This window comes from Schistocerca americana, chromosome 2 (assembly GCF_021461395.2).
Source record: "Schistocerca americana isolate TAMUIC-IGC-003095 chromosome 2, iqSchAmer2.1, whole genome shotgun sequence".
Classification (NCBI taxonomy): domain Eukaryota; kingdom Metazoa; phylum Arthropoda; class Insecta; order Orthoptera; family Acrididae; genus Schistocerca; species Schistocerca americana.
The window spans coordinates 478,878,463-478,906,219 of NC_060120.1; the positions used below are offsets into that span (position 1 = coordinate 478,878,463).

The 27,757-nt window shown below is 40.7% G+C and overlaps 1 non-coding gene across 1 annotated transcript; it reads right to left on the bottom strand.

Moving 5' to 3' along the window:
• Positions 1-3,931: 3,931 nt before the first annotated feature.
• Trnav-cac lies at positions 3,932-4,004 on the bottom strand. The gene has a single exon. It is a non-coding gene; the product is annotated as a tRNA-Val (tRNA).
• Between the last annotated feature and the right edge of the window lie 23,753 nt (positions 4,005-27,757).

Sequence of the window (27,757 nt, forward strand, 5' to 3'; positions counted from 1 at the left end):
CAAGCCGCTACACCAGGTGGGGCTCCATCAAAACAAGCCAAACCACAGGCATCACGTTTGAGGTGAGCTTGCAGAGCCGTCCCAGGCGCCACCACACGGGGCGCCAAGAAAGCTGCAGCCAAGCAACGCTAGGCAAAGAATTTCCTCAAGCACAGGAACCGACATAGCCACACGCATGGTTCAGATACCGTTCAATGCAGCCTGAAAGAAAAAAACTAGAATAGAAACACATGGCTATAAGATTCAAAAATAAGAAAGAAGGGCTGAATGGGAAACAAAGATGACGCAAGGAAGTTGGAGGGACATTTAAATAGGATGTGTGATAGCACAATAGCAAAGCTGCAAGCCAGTGAAACGGAGTATTGGAAGACCTAGGAAGATGCGAGACCCCCCTGTAGTGCTTAACCTCCATAAATACTTCTCAGTCGAGCCACAAGTCTCTAGTAGAAGGTGGTACAGGCGACTTACAGTATGACTGCTCACTCTTATTCACCGGCACTACGAGTTTTAAGACAACCCTTCCCTGGATTACCTCAGTAAATCGACATGCAGAACTTCCCACCATCCGTTCACAGAAAAGTTCTCACAGATGTAGGTTGTAGCAGTTCTCGTAATGTACTGGAATTGTTCAGAGGTGTGGATAGTCCAACTATGCAGCTACAGGTGGATTTGCAGATTTCTATTCTACTTTAAATAGTATTTACGGAGCATTTATTAACGTACACCGTAAAATAGTTCACACACAATTAATCAATTAATTCGATACAATCAATATAAAAAATTTCTTAAAATCAATAGCACTGGCGGCACAAGAGACCAGATCTGGAATGCATATAAACAGACTGAACAGTTTGGCACACAGCGGGAAGCTCTAGTATACTTCGTGTGACTCCGGGAAGAGCCATACATCGTCGGCAGAATATTAATTATCATTTTTGTTTCTTAATATAAACAGTTAACTGCAATTATGATAGCAAAGTTTTAATTACCTTAGGATGCCCTTTAAGTTATTATGTCAAAATTGGCTTATTTAGTGTAAGAATATATATTTAATATAAGAAATGCGTTAGTTTCAAGCCTGAAATTTGGTGTATCCCCATCGTTTACAATTACCAAGTTAGGCTGGGCGAGCACAGGCGATCTTTCAGTTGACGCGATTGAACAACCCCTGTCGCTGGGCACATTAAGGAGAGCACACTGTTACAGGAAAATCTCGAGTACTCTCAGTGGCGCCAAGGATTTCACAGAAACAGCTTGTTTGGTGGCGAGTTTACTCTGACGAAGACACAACAGCACAAATACCGTTACTGGCTGCATCCAGTTGTTAAGTCAAAGACTGTTGAAAGGTCGGTTTTACAAATTACACGAAGAGTTACGAAAGCACCCGAATAAATTCCTTCAGTCCTTGAATAGCTTGGACTCAATGCTTCAATCAATAGGACCTAAAATAACAAAATAAGACATGACATGGAGGAAGTCTGGCGGAAATATGTACCACCTGTGGAGCGCTTAGCAGTGGCATTCAGGTAAGCATACTTTTATTGCCCTTTTACGTCACTGATCAGATACATCAAGAACACCGCTACTATAAGTAAAATTGGCGAACCTGTTTCCTGTGAAAACGGCAAAACCAAGTTTCTGAGTTCTTGTTGTCGTTATCAGCACAGCGGCGCAGTTTGTGGAGGTTAAGTTTCATTTAGGACATTTGACGAATACGGCCGAAAAATGAAGTTGGAGAATAAGTTGCTTGAGTGGTGCTGCTATGACGCATGTTCGACTGCCACGGAAAAATTGGTGAAAGCTGATAATATCTGGTATCCTTCATCACGTTCAGTACTTCTACTTTCGCGTAATGTTTTTGTCCCACGGCATGGGGACAAGCATTAAAGGAAAATTTTTGTCCTCGTTATTAGCAGTTATGTAAATGTCTACAGGTTCATCATATGGCAGAAAAACTCAAGACGACTGGATGATTACTGATTGCCAAAAAGTTTTTAGACAGAACTGACTTTCCAACTTGCACAGGTGCTGTGGACGGAAGACATGTATGACTGAAAAAAACTGCTGTCAGTGGCTAAGAGCTTTTAATTACAGTAATTTTTTTCGACAGGGTGCAGTGGGCGCTGAGTACTATTTCACCTCACAGACGTGGACTCACAAGGCACCAGTGAGCATACTAATGTATTGCAAGAAATCTAACACCTGTCGAAGACTGAAAGCAAATCAGTCATACGTTCCAAGTCCTCAATAATTCCTTCACGGCGAGTAAGGAGGATAACTCCGGCCTTTTAAATTTTGCGGGAGATGTAGTATTTGTACTATATAAACACATTTCACGACCTTTTTCTACGAGAAACCTGACAATGAAACAGCATGTTCTTAATTAATGTTTTTGTGGTTCTCGTGTAATGGTGGAATGTACTTTTGGGATTTAGGGTAACAAGTGGTACATATTTCATCGCTCTATTGATGTGGATGTCCGTTTTTCAGACATTATCATAAAAGCGTGTTGTATTCTACACAATTTCGCAAGAAAAAATCACGGTGACCGATCAAGGACGAGTCACAGGGATGCCTTCAGCAAAGCTGTGAGCCTATAGGAATAAGAGCTGATACGTGTGGCATGCAAATAAGGTGTTATTTTGCAAATTACTTTGTGACTCCACTCGCATCAGTACCTTGACCATATGACAAAATTTAAATTGTGGCAATGGCGAATGAATTAAAATAGTGAACTATGAAACTTTCCTGGTCCAAGCAGTTCAATCCAGTTCCAAATGATGCTGCAGCAGCACACTTCTCCTCATAGTTTCTGTTTCAAACTGTGATCACTGTATTTTTTTAAATTTCTTATTGTAGACAGCTGGCCTATTTTCCGCTTCTACAATTAGTCTTCTTGAATCGAAAACGCAACTTACAATGTCATCCATATCGCAACTCTAGTCAGCAGACATGATGCTGGCAACAGACGTTGTCTGTCTGCAACAGAATGCGAGAGCGAGCCCATGCCATTGCCTGTGATTCATTCAACATCTGCTACTATCGCGTCGCAAGTGAAATAGGGCAGGTCGCGTCTTTTAGATCGCCGCTACAGTTTGACAGCAGGTGTGCACGCAAGTATCCAGCCACCGCGTTTCACTCTTGCCACAAACAAGTCGCCAGTGCTCGCCAGGCCTTTAGTTTTGCTCTCACGACTTGCACTGTCTTCCCATCCCACTGGCATACTTTCAACACCATGTGGCGTTACCAACCTAGCAGTCTGCGCTCCAACCGTGGGGACTGCTTCTTACTCGCCACAGTGACGATCTGTATTGACGCTTTACGAGAGCGAATTATTCATCTTAACCGCAGCGCTCGAATACAATGTCGAAATAACAAAAGAGTTAACTGTTGTTCGTAATTAGAGGAAGCTCTCAAAGAGAAGGAATGACTAGAACAACAAAGAATCAGACAGCCTAAAATTCCTTTAAATGCAATGAAAAGGCTTAGTGCTGCTTAAATTACACACCTCGCAACACAAGATGATGATTACAAGGTAGTGCAATAACGATTAGTACCTTTTTATCGATCAGGTAGCGTTTTTGATTATTTTCCCATAGCAATTTGTAAATACCGCTACTGTAATTAGGCCATTACCCGAACAATTATTTGCATTCCGAGTGCTCAATAAAACGAGTGACGCATGTAAAAGTTTTGTAAATGGTATGTATCGCAATCTATACATGAATCAATTAAAAGGAAAAAAAAATCCAGGTAGCGTTTTTGATTATTTTCCCATAGCAATTTGTAAATACCGCTACTGTAATTAGGCCATTACCCGAACAATTATTTTCATTCCGAGCGCTCAATAAAACGAGTGACGTATGTAAAAGTTTTGTAAATGGTATGTATTGCAATCAATACATGAATCAATTAAAAGAAAAAAAAATCATGTTTCCGCCCGGGATCGAACCGGGGACCTTGCGCGTGTGAAGCGCACGTGATAACCACTACACTACGGAAACGTTGAGATAATTCCACCTAACGATGAGTATAAGCAATTCCATGCTGAAGTAATTCAACATAACTTGGAATAATAGTTTTTGAATGTTATTTTATCAATGTTAATATGAGTTTTCAAATAATTACATCTAAAATGCATCTAAGTAATATCTTATGCTGATGAATTTTGTACCACCAGTAATTTTCAAATGTCCTGAAGTGGACAGCTAGAGTATTTTTCGCTGTACCATACAACAACTTCCCTTTCGTTTTGTTTATTACGAACGGAAGGAACGATTCCTTATATGTATTTGTACGTACCGTAAATTACATTGACAGATCACTGGTCAAATCGCAAGTGTGGTTTCTTTGTGAGGAGCATATGCGAGCAGCACCGTTACTTTTAAATTCTTGCATTTGACGTTGAAACCAAAATTTTCAAATTTCAGAAAAAATTCTTCCCGAGGAAACTTACATCTGTCTTTAGCGACTAGTTATCTCTGTAAAATTCTCCCATGATTGGAACAGGTCTGTGATTAATGCATACTCAGGGCCGGTTCCAGGGATTTAGCCACCCCGTGCGAAAATTTCAAGCGCCGCTTCCCCCCTCCGCCCCTGCCGCCTTACTTTCACATATCACACTCATTCGTCTGTTTGCTGTGAAAATGTATATAAGATCAAAGCAGCAGCATGTGATGCGTTTGCGGTGCAATACATTTTAAGCCAAAACTAATACGTCAACGAAGATTAATTTACGTCACCGGCAATTTTTTAAGTAACTTGATCAGAGGATGAGCGTTTTACTGATTAACTGTTGTGTAAATCGCAGGTTCTTGAAGGCACTTTGTACAGAGACGTTTCTCTTCACATGCGGCACATAATTAAGGCAAATAAACAAAAGCACGTGTATTCACTGCGCATTGAACAATGGCCGGGACAAGGAAAGATAAATATTTATATTAGATATAATCTACCGTTATTATAGTCAATATCGATACCAATTTGTCACTTATTTCGCCATTAGACAAAACAAATGTACGCAAAGCCTACAATAAATCCACACTACGCAAAGTGTGACAAACATAAATCAATTAAACGAAAAATTAATGAAAAACATGTGTGAAAGACTTGGCTTACATGACATTTTTCTTGCTTTGGCACCAACGAACTTCTGGCTTCACCAACGTTGACACTACTTTAAGTTCATCTTTAAAATTGACAAGACTGATGTCCTTAGCCTTCCGTGACTAAAACTGTCGCACAGGTTGGAACACCTTTCACTTAGAACGTCGGGTGACATGTCCTTAATTTTACTAATGTCACACAAACAATCAAAGAGCTCACTGCGACTTCTGAGTTGTTGAAATCCTCACTCCGTGCGCATATTATAACATCCAGTACTTTAAAATAAAAATCTACTTTGTACTGCAGTTCTGGATCTTCAATTTTCTCATCTTCTCCCTCATACTGAAACTGTTTCTTCTTCCTTCGCTTTCATATGTACGTTGCACCGCCTACGTCTGGGTTTTCTGTATCGAGTTCGGTTGCCAGCTTCTTAGCGTGAAGCAGAAAATCTTGGAATTTGGTGTCCTCCCTGCACTTTGTGAAATGCTTTTGTTATTTTTTCGAGTAAGTCAACAGCTTTAGATATATTTGCGGTAATATTTTGTAGGTGTTTGCTGACAACATTGATATTGAGTCATACATCATACCGTATTACCAGTGAACAAAGGAACGAAAATCACGAATAAGGTTTGCCAAACTACATGACTCATGTGCAACCATTCTGTCGGTATTTTCGTTTTCGCTTATTTCAACTACGGCATCGTAGATCCCTATGTTATAGTTGACAGCAGCGATTGCATCGATCCTACTTTGCCATTTTGTCGTACTCAGTGGCTTCAACGTTAGGGTAGATATACGATAATTCAGGACTGCCCAACGTCGCGTAGACGCAGAAAAGAAATCATAAATTTTTCTCACCAAACAAAATAATGGAACTGCGTACTCTTATGCTTTTGCAGCATCATTACAACTAGATTTAAGGAATGACTACTGCAAGGAACATAATCTGCCTTAGGATTTGTATCTAAAATCCTCTTTTGCATTTTTTGTGTTCTTGCCTTTCATGTTAAAACCGTTATCATAGCTCTGGCCCCTGTAAGCCACAAACCAGATGTATCTCCTACAGATACAAATCCAAGAAAATGTTCACTAATATTTACATCGCACGTGTCGTAGTCTATAGAAGTCGCATACACAAAACGCACTATCATTGTCATTTGCTCAACACCGGGAATATCTGGTGTACAGCCCAAAATTGAACTATAATATCTAGCAGATCTCTATAAAGACAATATTTTGTTTTTAAATTTACGATGGAGAATGTGAATTGTTTCATTTTGCAAGTTTTTACCCAGATAATGACGAGACGTATTTTCACTGCGCGTTCTTCCCCTTCTGCGCTCGCCGAGAACTGAATCATATTTACCAATAATTCGACCAATTTTAAGAAATTCCAATTGTTGTGAGAGAAGAGACACTCTCTAGCCAAAAACTGGATAATTGCTATAAGGCGTTCCATTACACCCTTCCAATGCCGAGTTTCTGCATTCAATATCTACAGAGTTCCTGCACCCACAGTATTCCCAAATTTTAATCTTCTGGCGAGCTCCACCCACTTTTGGTGCGAATCTAAGTGCACTTGGGCCCTATCGTGGCTAGCTAATGTCTCAGAAATGTGCTGCCAGCTATTTAACAACCAGAAGTCAATAATATTTTGATGTTCGTAAAAAAATTACAGCTGAAACAAAAAAAACAGCATTTGCACTTATTGAATAAACTAACCACTTACGCTGAAAATTTCACCATTGCACAAACTGTAACTGTAATTTTAGAGGTAAAGCGACGATTAGAATCATTCCTAGGGCAGCTTTCGAATTCCATTATCTGTTCCGGAGGCCCTCTTTTGACTAACGTTTACTACAAAATCATCTAATTTGTCGGGCCATTTTGCGGGACCTGAATCAACTACGTCACTGACAGTTTGAATATCAGATGAACACTTGCTAGAATCAGCTGGAACAGTCTCACATTCATAAGAGAGCTGGTATACAATGTCATATTTACCCTGCGAAGTTGCAGGTACTTATTCATCTACCGGAGGCTTGCTCTGATTTACGTCTACATCTGCATTTGTGCTTACATCATTCTGACCAAAATCTTAAAATGGAAAATTTTTCCTAACGAAAATTTCAATGTTTTGTCTACGTATTCTCTTTCCGTTCACCTTTTCCTGTACTGGCTGCCTCAGACATTCCAACAGTTTGTAAAATTAGCAATAACTTATAGCCTAATGAAAACGCATCGCGTCACAGTGAGAAAGCGTTTTCACACCAAACTAATAACTTACCTCTGCCAGCTGAATGTACAATTATCAACTTTTAACACAATCGTTATTGTCTTTACTGAACAGCCTCCAAAAGGAATGATACGGCCGGTGAAACAACTGACTTTGCCTACATTATTATTGTTCGAAGTTAATAGACGAAAGTAAATTGTGTCTGGCAAATCAAATATGTTTCTAGTAAGTGCACCACATACAGACCTATGTTGGCTCCACAATCCACAGTTCGACCACTATATGAAACACTTAACTCGCTACTTAGCTATTAACAAAAAAAGCAAGCGACCATTCTTGCTACATAATGAAACTGCCAACTGAGCGCGGCTTATCTACTGTGCACGGCTGCCAACTCCCAAAAATATTTGCCCCGTAAACTCTAGTCGAAACATCCCTAAGACTCATTATTCATTACCTAACACCTCTAAAAGCAAATATCCATATTTTGCTGCTGATTTTACTTATTTGCAAATTATTCAACATTTCAAACGTAATTCCATCTTTTTATGAATCATTCGAAGTTTTAACGCTAATGTCAGACAAACTTATCATTTTGAATGGATTATGTGTAATTCAAGATCTGCATTTTGTTGCGAGAAATATGAACTATAAAAACCGTCTAAGGCATTTCAATGCACAATCGGCTTCATAACTTTTTATAAACTTTTTTACAATAATGTAAATAGAAAATGTGCGTCAAATACCAGCATTTGAAATTGTTATCCATAAACCTAGTACAAATGAAAGAGAAACAGAGAGGCCATATTTCGAAATATCTTCGTAATCGTACTGTTGAAAATGTACAATTCCATAGTGAATGTATTATTGTGTTTATAATTGCTCCATGTTATAAACAGACTTGTGGAACTCTGTGGAAGATTGGTACAAATACTGTTAAGTAAATAAATAGCAATCAAATACTTAAAACTTTAAGTCCCCTTTTTAATTCGCGAACATTGACTCGATCCCACTGTCACCTATTTCACGATACCGTTATGGTAACGAGACAACAACCAGTGCTGTTCTACGTGTGACGAATGAAACATCTTTTTGAACAAGCGTAAAAGAATATGATATGATTATATACGCACTTTTTATTTTATATACGCATAGAACCATTGTCTGTATCAATGTTCTCGGCAATAAATATTTCCAATTTTTTGTGGGATCGACATTTTTTTCGTAAATCGGAGCGCATAATTTTCAGCAAGACCCTTGATTTTATGAATAATTTGTGTTTCCAAATTATTCTCACATTTCTGTATTTATGCAAGACGAATTTGCCGCCGTGGGCGATGGCATGGTTGTCCTCCCCCCCCCCCCCCCCCCCTTGAGACGGCCCAGCGCTTCTTCGTTTTCGTCTTCTCCATCGACATCGCCGCACAATTTTTTAAGTTTTTCTGTAGAAAAGTTGCAGCGAATCGAAATGGTGACATTTAAACTTGGGTGTCGGTATCTGCGTGACTTTGGTATTTAAATGTCACTCTCTTAATTCATTAGGTTCGCGACGTTTTAAATAATGGTGATTAGCTGCATTCTACTTTTTTCTTTTTACTTTCGGAGTGCTCCTTACACTCGGTATGTCATTAAGACACACATTTACGGATTACTCCATCGTGAATTGCAATTTGTCGGAAGACTTCTTATTGACGGAACTCTGTATTTCTTCCTGGCAGGAGACCAGCCTATTTAATTCCGGACAGACGACAGAGTCTCATCAGACGAACGTAGCATGGGGCGCAGATCGCGGAACTGGAAATGACGAGGCGTATCGGGACCACTGGACATATATTTGACAGGATTTGGATTCAAATATCTGGCCAACTACCCTGGTTTTAGTTTTCTGTGAGTTCCCTAAATTACTTCAGGTGAACCCCGAATAGGTTCCTCTGATATGAAGACAGGCGATTCCTTCTCCTGCTATTCTACTCTGATGAAGCAGAACATTATGACTACCTGCCTACGCTGCGCGGGGTAGCCGCGCGGTCTCGGGCGTCTATCCACGGTTCGCGTGGCTCCCCCCGTCGGGGCGGAGGTTCGAGTCCTCCCTCGGACATGGGTATGTCTGTTGTCCTTAACGTAAGTTGGTCTAAGCTAGGTTGAATAGTGTATAAGCCTAGGGATCGATGACCTCAGCAGCTTGGTCTCACAGGAACTCACCACAAATATCCAGTTTTACCACCTGCCTAATAGATAATATGTCCACCTCTGACACGGATAACAGTGCGAGGCGTCGTGGCATGGAAGCAGTGAGGCCGTGGTAGGTCGCTGAAGGCAGTTGGCACCATATCTGAACACACACACACACACACACACACACACACACACACACACACACACGCACCTAAATCCTGTAAATTCCCGGGAGGAGGGAGATCAGCTTTAATGCCACATTCAGTCACATCCCAATTTTTGTCGATCGGGTTCAGATCTGGAGAGTTGAGGGCAAGCGTATCAACTGGAACTCGCCACTGTGTTTCTCGAACCACTCTACCCACTCCTGGTTTGTGACACTGTGCATCTTGTTGAAAATGCCACTATCATCGGTAAACATGACCGTATGAAGAGGTGTACATGATTTGTAACGATTATACGATACTCCTTGCCCGTCATGGTGCCTTGCAGGAGCTCCGCTGCACCCATGGATGCCCATGTGAAAGTTCTCCAGAGCATAATGGAGCCGCCGCCAGCTTGTCTTCGTCCAGCGATACAAGTGTCAAGGAGCGGTTCTCCTGGAAGATGACGGATCGCGCCCTCCCGTCGACACGATGGAGAAGGTATAGGGGTTCATCAGACCATCAATGCTCTGCCACTGCGCCACCGCCCAGTGCCGATGGTCAAGTGCCCGTTTCAGTAGTAGTTCCCGATGTCGTGGTGTTAACACTGGCACATGCGTGGGTCGTCGGCTGCGGAGCCCCATCGTTAGGAGTGTTCGGTGCACTGTGTGTTCAGACACTCTTGTGCTCTGTTCAGCATTACAGTCTGATGTTCTAGGCGCTGCAGTCTGGAACTGCGAGACCGCTACGGTCGCAGGTTCGAATCCTGCCTCGGGCATGGATGTGTGTGAAGTCCTTAGGTTAGTTAGGTTTAATTAGTTCTAACTTCTAGGGGACTGATGACCTCAGAAGTTGAGTCCGATAGTGCTCAGAGCCGTATGAACCATTTTTTTGAACAGTCTGATGTTAGTTCCACCACAGTTCGCTACTTGTCCTGTTTTACCAGTCAGCCTACGACGCCCTACATCTGTAATGAAGAATGGCCGCCCAACCCCACGACGTCTGGACGTGGTTTCACCACGTGTTGAACTCACTCACCACAGCACTCCTCGAACACACAAGTCGCGCTGTTAACTCTCATGCCGAGCCTCCGGGCCATCATACTCTGCCCTCGGTCAAACTCAGATAGAACGCGCGCCTGCCTCGTTCTAAACGCGGATAGAACGCTCACTGATACTACATGCACCGTGCGTGTGACTATCAGTCATTCCCGGCCAAGTGACGCTGCTATCGCCTGGACGGGTCTGTGTCGGCAGGAGGTCGGTGGTCACAATGGTCTGGCTGATCAGTACAACAGCGTTAGCGAATGCCCTGTATCTCGCTGTGACGTGATATGGGGACTATTCTGACATACACGAAAATTTGTTGACGATCGACGTTTGTTGCACTCACTGACAACACTCTTTGAAGATAGGAGAACGTCAAGACGAAAACTGTGTTATACTACTTGAACACTGCTTCAGTTGTTAAATCTGTTGTTCACACCTTAATTTCAATTTTCTACAAGTATAATGAATCTAGCCTCCTCGAAGCTTTCGCATATGAACTGTAATTTCGATTCCATGTAAAGTTTGTCCAGATTTGAGTTATTTTTCCAACTTAAATTATATAATTATCATTTGTAAATATTTCTGAATATATCTGATCCCCATAAAAACCATTTTTCTGTTAATATAGTTTTATTATTGATATCAAATATGATACGCTGAGAGCCAAAGTGGTATAACTCAGTTTTTCCCAGTACTGAGAAATAAAAGGTTTTGTGTTTCGTGTAATGTAAATTCATGCTTTACAGTAATTCGTGATTCATTTGATAAAATGTGCAAAAGAAATGTTCTAATTACTTTACTACAGACATTTTAGTTATTTGTATCTCATATTCCTTTTAGTATTCCCTAAATGTTGGAGTATCACTTTTTCTCTCAGCACTTTACTCATAGTGAAAGGTAATGAGACATAAATCAAGAGTTGTACCACTCTTCTTATAAACGTTTTGGTGAAGTTGAATACCTGAGAAGGAATACACTATCTTTTAATCTCCATAATTGCAATATATTTGTAAAACATGAACATAATGTGATACAGTAAATGTGTGTCAGCACTCATTACTAACAGCGTACTTTTCTCTCACAAACTGAGTGGAAATAATTGCATTATTGTTGTTCATTACTAGCATGTTACCTACTGAGTCGGTCTAATAATTAGCAGTGCGTTCATCTACGGATTATAAATAAACTGTTGTTTCTAAACGTCGAAATTTCTTAAAGCGTAATTTTCGTTATGCTGATATAGGCTTTTATAATGGATAGAGACCAGATTATATGCATTTGCATGCTACATATGCATTTGAATATTTGGCCCCTTTTCACCGGGCAATGCACACTTTAACCAAAAACTAGTGACGATGCATATTTCCGCTCCATGTTCACAATATTTTAAAAATTTAGACGGGTGGGCTCGATCTAGTTTCGATGTCTCACAAATTGACCGCGACCTACAACTGCGTCCAGTCGCTAACCGAGAGACCACTCTCTAGTGAAATTATCTCAGAAGAGGGACAGGAAGAGGCAGATTCAATGCTTCTGCGCCAGCGCCCCCGGTTAAGCCCCTCCACTGTCATACCGTACGCGTCGGCAACAATTAAATTAAACTACGCAAGCTTTTTAGTCGCACGCCCATTGTTTAAGTTTAGCTTTCTATTTACTTGTACACAGTTGAACGTGTTTACAACATGTAGTGTGTAACGTGTTGTGCGCCATGCAGCCCGAAAAAAGAAACGTCATTTCGTGGATAACTGACCATCCTGGAACATTTACATATGATGGAATTGTTTTATCTTGTCGAGTTTGCCAGAAAAACTTTTCGTGCAAATAAAAAAAAATAAAAAAAAAAAGTTTCAACTACACCAGCAATTCAACACAAGTCTTTATATCGCAGAAATGCAGAAGAAAGGACCACGACAAGTTCTGACAACAGCAAGTTACAGCAGCTGGGATTTGTCCAAAGGCAACCTAAAAAGTCGGTTTAACATGGATCTATGTGAAGCATTCATTGCAAGCACCACTCCTCTTCATAAACTTACAAACACTATTCTTGAGGCTTCCTGCGTAAATATTGCTTAAATCAAAATGTATCAGATGGATCAACATTGCGTAAAAATTACACACCGACAATTTACGTAGATGTTCTGGAAGAAATACGCAATGAACTCAAGGACGGCTTTATCTGGATTTTAGTTGATGAAACTATAGACAGTCGTGGCCGTTACATTACAAATTTAATTGTTGGTGGTTTAAAAGAAGAGCCTTCTTCTTCCTATTTAGCGGCCAGCAAAGAACCTGGAAAAGCAAATCATTTTATGATCGCCAGATTTGTGAATGAGGGTATTAGAAAAAAAATTGCCACGATCTTCTGCAGGTGAAGGGGTGTTTGTATGTATTTCAGATGCTGCTCCCTATACGATCTAAGCAGGAAAAGCCCTCCGAGTATTTTATCCCAATTTGATTCATGTGACGTGTCTTGCTGAAGAAGTGCGTTCCACGTTTGTGAATGTGAATAAACTAATTTCATCTACAAAGAAATTGTTTATAAAGGCTCCTGCTCGCACTAAGACCTACAAAGAAAAATTTGCCATTGCCACCCGAGCCAGTGGTAACTCGTTGGGGTACGTGGGTCGAAGCTGTGTTGTTTTACAATGAACATTTCGAGGCCATTGGAGGGGTAGTAAAACGGTTCAAATGGTTCTGAGCACTATGGGACTTAACATCTGAGGTCATCAGTCCGCTAGAACTTAGAACTACTTAAACCTAACTAACCTAAGGACATCACACACATCCATGCCCGAGGCAGGATTCGAACCCGCGACCGTAGCGGTCGAGCAGTTCCAGATGAAGCGCCTAGAACCGCTTGGAAACTGCGGCCGGCGGATGGGTAGTAAACGACATCGATAGTGCAGAGGCTTTGGCAGTTTGCCAGTGCAAGGAAGCTTTTAATGATTCCAGTATTAAAAAAGACATTGCTGTGATTAGCACTCATTTATCTCATATACCTGCAAGTATTACATAGCTTGAAACTCAAGGTTTGGCGCTGAATGAACCTATTCAGTTAATGAGTAAAATTATTCTAGTAAACTCCTCATTGCCGCAGGTATTCCCGAGAATACTTAAAGAAAAGTGTGAAAACATTTTAAACAATAACCCAGGCTTTGAACACTTCTGCCAAATTGATAGTTTTATTAATGGGATGGGGGAACTTTTACCAGAAACAACAAGAGCCAACATAGCACTCAAATTCAAATGCTGCCCAGTTACCTCGCTTGACGTAGAGTGGTCCTTTTCCGCTTATAAAAATGATCTAAGACACAATCTTACTATCGAACATTTGGAACAGTACTAGGTCGTTTATGTTTACAATAGTAGAAAAATGTAAAATAAATTGTAAATTATGCTTTGATCCTATAGTATTGATTAAGAGTTAATGCTGTTCAAAAAAATACATGATTGTACGTTGTTTTTTAAGTAAAATATTACGGAGTTTTTGAGCCTAACCCTCTGTGTGCGATATATCTCGAAGTTGGTCCCGTACAAATCGATTGTTTCACTGCGACTCACTCGCATGGGTCCGCTTGTTGCCGACAACAATACCAAAGAAGGAACAAATCTTGAAACACGGTATGCGTCTCCATTTTGCAAATTTTTAGAAAGTAATCCCAGAAACGCTGCCTTCCTAACCTCTACCAGAAGGTATTTAGAAAATGATATCAGCGTTCTAAATGTACCTATTTTTCGCGTGGCCGGCGCTCTTCCTCGTAATTGATAAGCACAGGTTCGACTTTGAGATATACTGCATGCAGTACTACCACGTTTTTTTTATTTGATCTTGCATATTTCGACACTTTTCACGCATTTTTAAGCATTTTTCATGGATTTTTTAAGGTTTTTATGATGCAGGTAATCCGGTTTCTAATGGAGCATTGTTTTCTCGAGTTCGCTGTACACGTCACCTTCCTCTGCTAAAGGGTCGACATGTCCAGGTCCAGATTCCTGAGCCGAACTTGCAGTTGTCAGTTGGTTGAAGAAATCGTGGTGCACCGGTGGGATGTACGGGAGAAGTGTCATCATGTCTCTTCTGTTCGCCGCGGTGAAAGGTCGTGCAGTGTTGTGAGGGAGGAGTTGAACACTAGACAAGTGAGGACGGCCACAAGCACGGAGCACTATGTGAAGTTATAATATCCAAAGTTTTGAAAGGAATTCCTGCATCAAGAGATTCTTTGCATAAAACGAGATGTGGGCGGTCTTTCTGGAAACAAAGCCATCAAACGCAAAAGCAATTGGACTTTTCATTTTGCGTGTTATTCTTTCTAAATATCACACTTATCTCTAGATCCTTTGTTGAGACAAAATCATTAGGTGCCATTCTACAAACTGATATCTCACCATCAGTGCCTGCAGACGGCCACGGAGTGCTGGAGGTAGCCTTGCTCGGGACCTTACCGCAGCCACTGGAACAGACGACTGAACAGACATGGTTTATTCCTGCAAGGTGCATTTCACTGACTCCTAGTCACAAGAGAGTTCGTAAAGCCTGGTGTCAAGAACACAGTACATGGTCATTGGAACAGTGGTCCCAGATTATATTCGCAGACGAGTTCAGGTATAGTCTGAACAGTGATTCTCGACGGCTTTTCATCTGGCGTAAACCAGGAATCAGATACCAACCCCTGAATGTCCTTGAAAGGGACCTGTATGAAGGTCATGGTTTGATGGTGTGGTGTGGGATTATGATTGGTGCACGTATTCCCCTGCATGTCTTTGTCAGAGGAACTGTAACAGGTCAGGTGTATCGGGACGTTATTTTGCACCAGTAGGTCCGCCTTTTCAGGGGTGCAGTGGGTCCCACCTTCCTCCTGATGGATGATAACGCACGGCCCCACCGAGCTGCCATCGTGGAGGAGTACCTCGAAACAGAAGATAGGCGAATGGAGTGGCCTGCCTGTTCTCCAGTTCTAAACCCCATCGAGCACGTCTGGGACGCTCTCGGTTGACGTATCGCTGCAAGTCTTTAAACCCCTCGGACACTTCAGGAGCTCCGACAGGCACTGGTGCAAGAATGGGAGGCTATACCCCAGCAGCTACTCGACCACCTGATCCAGAGTATGCCAACCCGTTGTGCGGCCTGTGTACGTGTGCTTGGTGATCATATCCCACATTGATATCGGTGTACATGCACAGGAAACAGTGGCGTTTTGTAGCACATGTGTTTCGGGACGGTTTTCTTAACTTATCGCCAATACCGTGGACTTACAGAACTGTATCGTGTGTGTTCCCTATGTGCTATGCTATTAGCGCCAGTTTCGTGTAGTGCCACGTTGTGTGGCACCACATTCTGCATTTATCCTTTATGAGCATGAGTGGGTTTATCTGCAAATATGACGCAACTTCTCTTACAAATTCGTTTAACATCGTCTAAACTATGAGTCGGTCGGAGGATGGCCTTCACGTATCGTACAGCCGTTACGGCGCATTCCATGGCCACCAGCGGCGTACGTCCGCCCCACATAATGCCACCCCAAAACAGCAGGGAACCTACATCTTGCTGCACTCGCTGTAAAATGTGTCTAAGGCGTTCAGCCTGACCGGGTTGCCTCCAAACACGTCTCTGACGATTGTCTGGTTGAAGGCATATGCGACACTCATCGGCGAAGAGAACGTGATGCCAATCCTGAGCAGTCCATTCGGCATGTTGTTGGGCCCACCTGTGGCTGCACGAAAAGCATTATTAAAGATGGTGGCGTTGCTGTCAGGGTTCCTCCAAGCCATAATCCGTAGGTAGCGGTCATCCTCTGCAATAGTAGCCCTTGGGGGTCCTGAGCGATGAATGTCATCGATAATACCTGCCTCTCTGTATCTCATCCATGTCCGAACAACATTGCTTTGGTTCATTCCGAGACGCCTGGTCACTTGTTGAGAGCCCTTCCTGGCACAAAGTAACAATGCGGACGCGATCGAACGGTGGTATTGACCGTCTAGGCATGGTTGAACTGCAGACAACACGAGCCTTGTAGCTGCGTCCTGGTGGAATGACTGGAACTGATCGGCTGTCGTACCCCATCCGTGTAATATGAGCTGCTCATGCATGGTTGTTTACATCTTTGGGCATGTTTAGTGACTTCTCTGAACCGTCAAAGGGACTGTGTGTGTGTGATACAATATCCACAGTCTACCTCTACCTTCTTGAGTTCTGGGAGCCAGGGTGATTCAAAACTTTTTTTGATGTGTGTATGAAAAGGACGTTCTTGATTTTAAGTCAAACATAAATAATATTCATTAGTCACAACACCCAAAGATGTACTTGAAAATGGCATTGTAAGCCAATACAGGAAAGCTTGTTGTGCAGGAAATCTAAATTCAAGCAAACAACTGTTACTCTGCAGGTACTAGAATTGAATACTTGTAAAATGTCTTATTTCGACGATGTTCATTCTGCCCTACTGACAAAAAATTACAAAAATATTGCGATCAGCAGTTAATGTAACAGTCATGACAGCAGTTAGAGAATTACTTCATCGAACTTTTATCCCATCAATCATGAAGGGCACTGGAAGGAACAACAGGTGTTAAGAGTTAGTTTGAAACGCGAAAAACTTCTTGTAGATTTTTATAACATCTGACTCTTTTACAGTATTACTAGTACTACCACACGGAAAAAAACCTTGTTTGACATTAAAAGTCCTGTCACACTAGGTCAAGTATAACACTAATCATGTGTAATCTTCTTTTCTAAACGTGGTCTCGTTTTGGAAAGATCGAAGCACTACCTTATCTAAGAATTTCTATAAAAGTTACTGCCAAATTAGATTCTAAATCTTACATTCCGTACGTTAACGTTCCACCTTTTACAGGAATTTCAAAAATCTCTTTGACCTTGTAGTGTATGACTCACGGATACAAGTATCAGACTATTATTTCGTATCTTGGAGGGATACCAGTATGCATAAATATTACAGGTAATCAGGGATCGAAACAGTAACCTTTTGGTTCCAGACCTATTAAGTGGTCAAGACTATTTATGAACGGTCGCCAGCCTAATTAGGCTCGGAATTATCTTCATTGGGTTATTCTAAAGTGTAATCGTGACTTGCTATTTTGCATATGTATCTTACTGTACTTACGAAAGGAGACACAGTTTCTCATGTACAGCACAACAGCTAACTTTAGTTCTTACTTTGTCAATTCCAGAGGAATTGTACTACAGCACCCACATCCATTGACACGTTCTCTATTCTTTGTGCAGAGGATATCACTCAAGTGTAGGTAAAGAAAAGATGGCCGCGAGAGAAGCCTGTAATTGAGATTTGAAGAACCAGTTACTATTCTGTGTTAGTTAAGCAACATTACTATGTTGTGATACTAACACAATATTAAGATATATTTTGAAATTATTATTCTTTCATTTATGAACCAACTCGGCAACTCTTATGAAATGTTCACTAATCACTGTTCGAATAAAAAGACAAATCCTATTTTAATTGCAGACTGAACTTAAGCTGTTAAATACTTTATATTTACTGTAATCAGTTTCAGTATATTACTTGTCTTTATATGATTGTGGTATACTACCGCCAAAGTTATTTACAAAAATAGCAAGATCTATTGTTTTTAAACAAACAATTTTCTTTCCGATTTCTGTGTCTATTAAGCAGATCTTTCATTTTGTAACTAACACGCGGGGTTCAGCAAAACTATAACTTCCAGAAAACTTCAAATTTAATGCGCCACAAACAACATTTACTAATTTTATAAAAAACTCTTTCAAAATATTTTACGAGATTAAGTTTGCAAAATTATAGTTCTTTATAATTTTAGGATACTCGGAATCATTTTTACTAGGAAAGGTATATGTCTTAGGAAAATGAAGTTCTTTGAACCAGTGTATGATAGCAACAAATTATCATTTCTTAAAAACGCACACGCAGATTTACTGGTTGGACCTGTTATTACAATTCTAATTTGCTGTAGGCGATGGATGTTACATTTCAGTGTAGCTACTACAAGATCCAAGCAAAAGTAGCCATGTCTCTTGATGTTCTTGGCTTCAATAAATTATTCCTGGCAATGACTGGTACGTAAGCCACTCTCAGGCGAAACTAAGGACGTTGACTCTATCACTGTGTAAAGTATGTATGAAGAACTGTAAACGGATCCTAGCCAAGGCTCGACATACGTTACTTACCAAGAATAATGGAGATGTAACCCTTGTGCGCAATTTCTGGTTAAGCCACCTCACAAGGACAATTATAAATTTAAAAATTACAGGGTCGCCACCAGCACAAGCCCTTCCTAACAATTAAGAAAAGACCGAACTGGAAAATAGCAGTTTAATTAAATTAAGAATTTAATTATAAGAATGTAATTTTTTAAACAAACTAACAAGATAAACAGCATTGTATGTCGTATATCAATGAGCTTGTTTAATTAAATTTATTTTTCCTCCCATTTTTGTTCATCACAAGCAAGCAGATCTACTTTAAAAAACCAGGGAATAGAAAACTGGCATCAGTGAGAAAGATAAAGGACGCAGAATTTATCTTTTACGTAGCACATTTATTTCATTACTGAATTTGATGTACATCCTATGAATACGTATGACTGGTGCCTGAATAAATAAGTTTAACTAAATAAGTCGTAAAAAAATTGTGGAATCGCGCAATTAAAAAGAAAACACACACAAACTGGAAGTGGTTCACAATAATTCAATCGTTCCATCTACATACCCACGACTTTCCGAAAGTAACAACGCAACTTTCACACTTTTAATTTCAATCACCATCATCGCCGATTTTTAACAAAATAATTATGCCACATTTCGAAAACACATAACCACACACGCGTCAGTTAAGGTGAAGTACTTAAATATGCCATGAATTTAACATAGGGAAGTTCTAATTCGACCTACTTCCTATCAGCAAAAACCCATACTAGGAGCTACGAACTGTACTCACCAAACGCTAGCTGCAGTGTGTCCTTTCTCCACCGAGCTTCGCCTAACTACCGGCGCAACGGAAGTTGCCAGAGGGGTAGCTTCCGCCACCAACCTGACAGACAAACCAACTTCAAACTAAGAGGGTGTAATCTCCCCACGGAAAATTACCCTCTACCACGCAATAATTAATAATGGTCAACCAAATCATCCACATGTATTTACGTTTAAAAAGTATCTGATCAGATTTTCTAGTAATATATGCGCCGACAGCTCGTCGACGCCAAGGTATTTTTCTAGTACGTTTATTCTTTGGAACAACAGAGGTACAGAAATGTATGCTCCTTGGTTATTATAGAGAGAGAGAGGAACAGCTTCGGAAGTATCGGTTGGAAGATTGTCGGATTGCTAAAGGAGATTTATTTACTCTTCTTCGCGCTAAAGCGAGCTAGGAAAGTTTGTGCCGCTAGCGTGATAGATAAAGAGAAAGAAAAACCTGTAAAAGAAAATTACATGAGACTTGGAACTAACAGAAAACGGAACATGTACGGAAATGGATTCAATATACAATTTTCCTCAGAAATAAGGTTTGTGACCATTTTATTCTAGAGTGAATGACGAACGAGTTCTCTGTCTGAACCATTGATGATTGTCTGGGCCCTGTAATTAATTGGGAAGTTTCAGCTGTGACGAAGAGAGCCTGCAATCTCTGAGTTTTTTGAAATCGTCCAAAAAGGCTTCGTCCACATCTGAAATTTTAGATCTGTCGTAAACTGAACGAATTGTTCAAACGACCGATTTTCCCAACTGAATGCAGCGCTTAATAATAATAACAAATGTAAAGATCTTTTCTAGCAAGCCAGCCGCTGAATATTAAGACGAAGGGCTCCACCAGAGATTCTACTAGGCTGATTTCACGTAAATAATATATTTAAACTGTACACAGATAAAGGACAGAGAGAGAGAGAGAGAGAGAGAGAGAGAGAGAGAGAGAGAGAGAGAGAATCCTCCATTAGCATAATTGTTTCTCTGTCTTTTCACGGATCAGCCTAACTAGAAAACACGAAGCCCTGACTTTATTGTACCGACTTATGTGTGAGAGGGAAAGAGCGATAAAGGCGACAGATACACTTCTGTACAGACAAAACATTACACCAAGTTAGCGGCAAGCTGCATTCACATAGACTTTCATCATTTACAAAAGCAGAGTAGAATTCATTATAAGGGGTAAACCTCTCTCTCCAGGTACTGGGATCCTAAGTTGGTCATCCTGTGCTACCCTCCAAATGAGAAGCAAACATCACCTGCTCCTAGCAGACGACAACCAACTCAGTGTCCCTCACAGTCACATTCACGCACACATATGGTAGGGTGAAGGGAAAAACGTAATAAATACAGGTCACGATTTCTTATGGAACACAAAAGAGTCAAACATATTATCATTTAATAAGACTTAGTTCGATTGTTCAGTCTTTCTGTGAGGGTTAATAAATAAAACCGCATCAGGCGGTGGACAGAATAGGATGCACAGAATCCAGTGAGACGAGCGTCTATGAAACGACTCCACAGAGACGTTTCATCACACCGAACATCCACAAAAAGACTGTGCAGGGAACGTTATGGTCATGCTATGACATTACCCAATAGGCTTTTCACCTTGCAAATTTCACAAAAAAACGTATAAATTCAGGCAGCCAGTAATTTCAAAACTCAAGGATAAATACAAGTTTATACTAAAACCATTATAGTATGAGTTTACGTATATTACTAATTTAGAGAATTTAATGTTGACCTCATTCGGTCGGCAATGGAACAACAGTTATATAGAAAGTGCCACAAGAGAAATGATATGTTTGTACGATCCAAAATAGTATCCCAATAAAACATCTTAGCTGTAATCATATCTAATTGTGAAATTTAAAACTTATAGTGAAAGTTAACTGTGGTACTAATTTAGTGAATTTAAAGAATGGACCTCATTTGGTTAGCAAAAGGGACATTCATTTGTTTGCAGAGTACCACAACAAAATGATGTGTAGGTATGATTTAAAACAGTATGCACAATAAAACATCTTATCCGCAAGCGTATTTATAGTGAAAGATAATTGTGGTACTAATTTACTGAATTAAAAATGGACTTCATTTGGTCAGCGAAAGGGACATTGATTTGTTTGCAAAGTACCACAACATAGTGATAATGTACAAAATCATAAGGATATATGACACACAGACATAATGTTACATAGTATACAGAAAAACATAGTAATAAACATATAAAACACATAGACATAATGTTACACAGCATACAAAAATCATAGTAATAAACATACTAGAGTCATGAAGACAAGGTTCTAACATGTCACAAAAAAACTGTTGTTGTTGTTGTGGTCTTCAGTCCTGAGACTGGTTTGATGCAGCTCTCCATGCTACTCTATCCTGTGCAAGCTTCTTCATCTCCCATTACCTACTGCAACCTACATCCTTCTGAATCTGCTTACTGTATTCATCTCTTGGTCTCCCTCTATGATTTTTACCCTCCACACTGCCCTCCAATACTAAATTGGTGATCCCTTGATGCCTCAGAACATGTCCTACCAACCGATCCCTTCTTCTAGTCAAGTTGTGCCACAAATTTCTCTTCTCCCCCATCCTCTTCAATACCTCCTCATTAGTTATGTAATCTACCCATCTAATCTTCAGCATTCTTCTGTAGCACCACATTTCAAAAGCTTCTATTCTCCTCAAGTCCAAACTATTTATCGTCCATGTTTCACTTCCATATGTGGCTACACTCCATACAAATACTTTCAGAAACGACTTGTGACACTTAAATCTATACTCGATGTTAACAAATTTCTCTTCTTCAGAAACGCTTTCCTTGCCATTGTCAGTCTACATTTTATATTCTCTCTACTTCGACCATCATCAGTTATTTTGCTCCCCAAATAGCAAAACTCCTTTACTACTTTAAGTGTCTCATTTCCTAATCTAATTCCCTCAGCATCACCCGACTTAATTCGACTACATTCCATTATCCTCGTTTTGCTTTTGTTGATGTTCATCTTATACCCTCCTTTCAAGACACTGTCCATTCGGTTCAAATGCTCTTCCAAGTCCTTTGCTGTCTCTGACAGAATTACAAAAAAACTAGTATGGACCAAATCATCAGACATAAAACGCCACTAAGAAACATGTGAACAACAAAATGATTCCTCTCAACGCTACAGGAACATTAATATATCATGTCACAAAAAAAGGAAATAAGGTATCTCGACTAAACAAGTTATATCTATATATCTAAAAAATATGTTGACAAGTTAATTAATTCAATCATTAAGATATTAAAATTCAAAGACATATAACTTTTGCAAAATTCATCATTTGAAATCTAGATCCTTTAAGAAATCTCGTAAAAATGTACATTCAATCATTTATAAAGGCACTCTGTCTTTCTTTGATTTGGCCTTTCGAGAATGATGAAAATGACAAAAAAATGCTGTTGCACATTCGTTTACAAAAACATGACTTGCCATACTGAAAATTGCTCTGCACAATCACATTGCTGTATCGTTTTTGACACTTCCAAATTTTCACGTTTACGTAGACATGGAGGCAACTTGTCGACCTAATTCGCACTGATGTATCCAACTGTCCATTTTGCCGACGATTTTATTGTTCCCTGTACTCAGAAACATCAGTGAGAACTCGCCCAGCTTCTGTCGTCTCTGAGAAACTTCATGAGGCAATTTGTCGACACGATTATATCCTCCTCAGTACTCAGAATGTCAAAAAAAATCTGTTGTGGCTACTGCCATCTCAGCGACGTGGAACAACCCATTCCAGAAAAATTAGCCATTTTTTTTTTTTTCCTTCTCGTGACTCGATGCTGTTTTGGTCATGTTGATACTCTGGCGCGAGAGCGACACTGGCTGGCTCTTCTTTGTGCCACCCTCTGCAGCACAGAACATCGACTAATTTGTAGTGTCACCAGAATTGTCTAGCAGCAACTGCTTACAATCTATATCACGTGACATCGTGGTTGGATGGCACCTCGTCCTTCAATAACGCAGCGTGCCCTTGCAACTCTCAGTTTCTAAGGCACGCCCTCTTCCACACCGGGTTAGAAATATAGTCAGCCCATATACCCACGTGGCTATGGTTTGACAACTGGCCAGACCTTCTCTGTCTCCAGTTTCATCGGTTTCATCAGCGCCCGTCATCTGTTGTCTGCGCGGCCCCCGACCGCGTTAGAGGCTGCCGCGGACACAGAGTCCGCGTCTGGCAGATTCATCAGCCTGTGGGTGGTGAGGGAGGAGAAGCTGCCCACCCTTCGTTCTGCTGCGGCGGTGTCTCGTCAGCTCGCCCGAGCGCAAGTGTTTTCCGAGCACCGCTATCTCCCGTTCCCAGACTTTCACTGTTAACTGACCGCGCCGTTCATCAGTGTGCTCCACCCAAACAATTCTGCACTGACAAACTGAGCATACGGTAAACGATTTCAATTTCAAACTCCACCATCTCGTATTGTTTCTTAAAAAGCATAGTTAAAAGGAAAAAACTTAACTGGTCCAGTAAGATTTCATAAAAGAAGGCATTTATCTAATTAATATTGGACTAAAAGTTTCAACCATAATTGCCGATTTATCGAAAATAAAATAGAATGACATGGAACTCTGACTAAATCCTTAATGCTTGCTTGCACCAAAGGCAAGGAATTAAATAAAAAATTAGAATAAGTATAAAAATTTTATGTGCATACAATTTTCTTAAACAGATATTCAGTAATCACTATGCAAAATAATGTCTAGTGTTTGATACACAGACTTTTTTTTTTTTTTTGAGCACTACTATGTCACAAGAACAAAGTGAATTACTCAGTGTAAATTATATAGGAGCGCTGTACTCACACATCAAAGAAAACTTATTTGGCTAATTCAATAAATATAAAATATTCAGAAGAAATCAATATTCTGTGAATAATGAAGAAAATTACAACTGTTATCTCAGAATCTTGTGGATTTACTCCTTCGATTACACTTTTAAAGGTAACGATTACTTAAATCAGTTTAAATTATGGTACCAGAAAGATAATTCGAGCTCCTTGAAAAGGGATTGTGATCACATTTTTGGAGTAGGAATAAAGACAGCACAAGGAAAATCGGTTAGTGACATTCCAACACCTGTTATCTACTTTTAACTACATAACACATTCAATCAAATGCAAAATCTACTTGTTATCACAACGGAGCTCGTCCACTAATCTAAGGCTTGTGCACTACATGCTCGATACAGAATACCACCACTATCCAGGTTTGTGGTGTGGTGTCTCTCTCTCTCTCTGGAGTCGGTAATACTAGTTCACGATATCGACTGAAATCATTCGACTGCCACCCCCTTGAACATATATAAATGTCATACATTATTTCACTGACAGGATTACATACACAAAACCTCATGTCTCAAAAAATCATTCTTATTACAACATACAATTATATTAAACACATTAATATTTTTTTACAGCTGCTTCATTCATTCACTAATTTACGATTAACTGCTGATTAGCATATTAGCAAAAAATAAGTTTAAATTCGATACTTCATGTCACCATGATCAGCAGTCTCCTGCTCTCTTTTCTTAGTAAATGCAGAATTATTTGCTGCCTCACAACCTGCTTTCAGGAGAGCTACATTGAACATATACTTCAGATCAAAACAACAAAATATAGGTACAGTTACATTTTGTGCACAATACCTCTTTATAAGTCATTACTTGACACAACACAACTGAAATAATATACAAATATCCTACTGCTAAAGATTGCTTGACACAAGTCCGTTATTATGTCTCCTCAAAGAAAATACCTCTTCATTAAGCGACAATGACTCATTCATTCTCGAATACCTCTATTCCAAAAACGGTTTCACTTTCGATATGTGGTGCAACCCTTTTGATTTTCAGGTGTGTAGTCCTATTTCCACGGCATTCGGATGTGGAATACGCGTCACAGAGGTCGATCGATGATAATATTTTAACACCATGGAAGCATTGGAGAAGCTCGTCCAGGCTTTCTGGTCTGTACGTTTTCAGCATTATTCCAGTATTTATTCGCCGGGAGTCTAAACGGACAGAATTATTCCGCTTTGGCACCACCAGTAAGGGCGAATTGTATGAGCTTCATGTTATCTCAATAATACCTTGCTCTAGCATCTTTTTTAATTCCTTTCCTACATTCGCATTGTACGCAAATGGGATAGGGTACGGCTTCACGTACCCTGAACTTGTAATTGAAGTTCTTTGTCGTGGATGGTACTTCTACAAACACGCTTGCGGGGTTTATGATTATCCGATGCAATGCTTCGCGGTCCCCATCCGCATTTCCGGGACAGGAAATCCTCTCATTCAGAATACTGCCAAAAACACCATTTTGATATTGCTCAGTAGACGTCGAAACCAACCCATCCACCAGGTTAACGTTGAACTCAAGTTCAGGTTGCGATTCGGTGCAAGCGGGAAATCTCAGGCAACTAACTTCACTTTCATAGCGGAGCACGCGCACATAAAAAAAAAAACAATAATAATAATAATATCGGGGTTACCTTGAACCTCCACTGTCATAAAACCTCCACAAATTTTGATTATTGCATTATGTGCATACATAAAATCGGTCCCCAGAATGACCACCACCCGCATCAGGGGTATAAAAAATTAAACTCAAATTCATAACCATGACATTTGAAGTTAATCCGAGCTCGCCGTTTGATCTCCACGCTTTTCCCGTAAATCGCTCCCCTTACTCTCGTCCCTCGCACCGGAAGAACAGGCCAATCTCCACTCTCCTCGATCTGCCTGAATGTGCCCTCACCAATAATTGAATACGGACTCCCTGTGTCCAAAATGCACTTTAATTGCAACTCTCTAATTGAGATAATGACAACGGGCGTAATAACTGGCACTTCACTGCCTGGATCCTCTCGAAGTAAATCTTCCCATGCATCGTCGTTTCCCATGTACATAATACTCATGTTAGTCCTACTTACAATTTTGTTCCGTTCCGCGCCGTCCAGCAGCCAAAGTTCTTGCCTCTCATTTTCGGTACTAAGATTTTGTCGGGGGTTCGCAGGCCTAATTTCCACCCCAGGTAGTGGTCGCGCATCCGCATTTCTATCATCGTTACGTTCTCTATGTAACTGGTTTATGACTTCCTGATCTCGATTTACACCGTTTCCAGGGTTTGGATCATAATTTGCATGCACCCTCTCATTTCCAAACGGACGGTTCCTATTGAATCCATTTCTCCAGTTATACCCGCGGTTAGGCCACCCGTTATTCCTATTCCCATATTGGCGATCATGGCCACGTGATCGATTTCGGTCGCAACCTCTCGATATTTCTTGCTCGGGTCTTCTGCTGCGACCCCTACTGGAGTCTTGTGCTTCCGCACCACGGGGTCCGCCTGCATAATTAGAAGCATACGCCTCTGAGTCATCTTCTAGTTCTTGCAGTGTTCCTTTGAAAGCTTCCATATCATCTTCGCACCTTGCAGCAAGTATGATGTGGCGCATATGTGCCGGCAGTTTCGTTAGACAAATCCGGATCAGCTCTGCTGGTCCGAACGGGTCATACAAGTATTGATTTGCCTGCACCCTGTGATCGAATAGACGAGCCGTGCTCGTGAAACCTGAGTTTCTCAGGGAGGGTATCTAAAATATCTTACTCTTTACCCTGTCCTGTGTAGCTTCCCATCAGTAGGCCAAAAGAAAAGCTTGTTAAAACTCACGCACCGTGCCACAATTGCACTCTACGGTTTCATTCGCGTGGCGGGTTCCCACGCTACGAAACTACACACGAAGTCCCTTTTATGAGTGCAGGGCCACGTTGATGGCAGCGCAAACTCAAACAGCTCTATCCAAGCCACGGGGTGGATTCCATCACTTGCGTTTTTAAATATGTCGAACTCTCTCGCCGAAAGAAAGTGCTTGAAATCAACTTCCTGCCTTTCTCTTCGCGGAGATCGTTCACGTGAGTTCCTTGTTCGCCCCCATGTATTTCGTTATCGCTAGAGTCCCATCCGTCCTCATGCCCAGAGTCTCTCTCAGCGCTCCCGTGTGCTTTATTTCGTCCG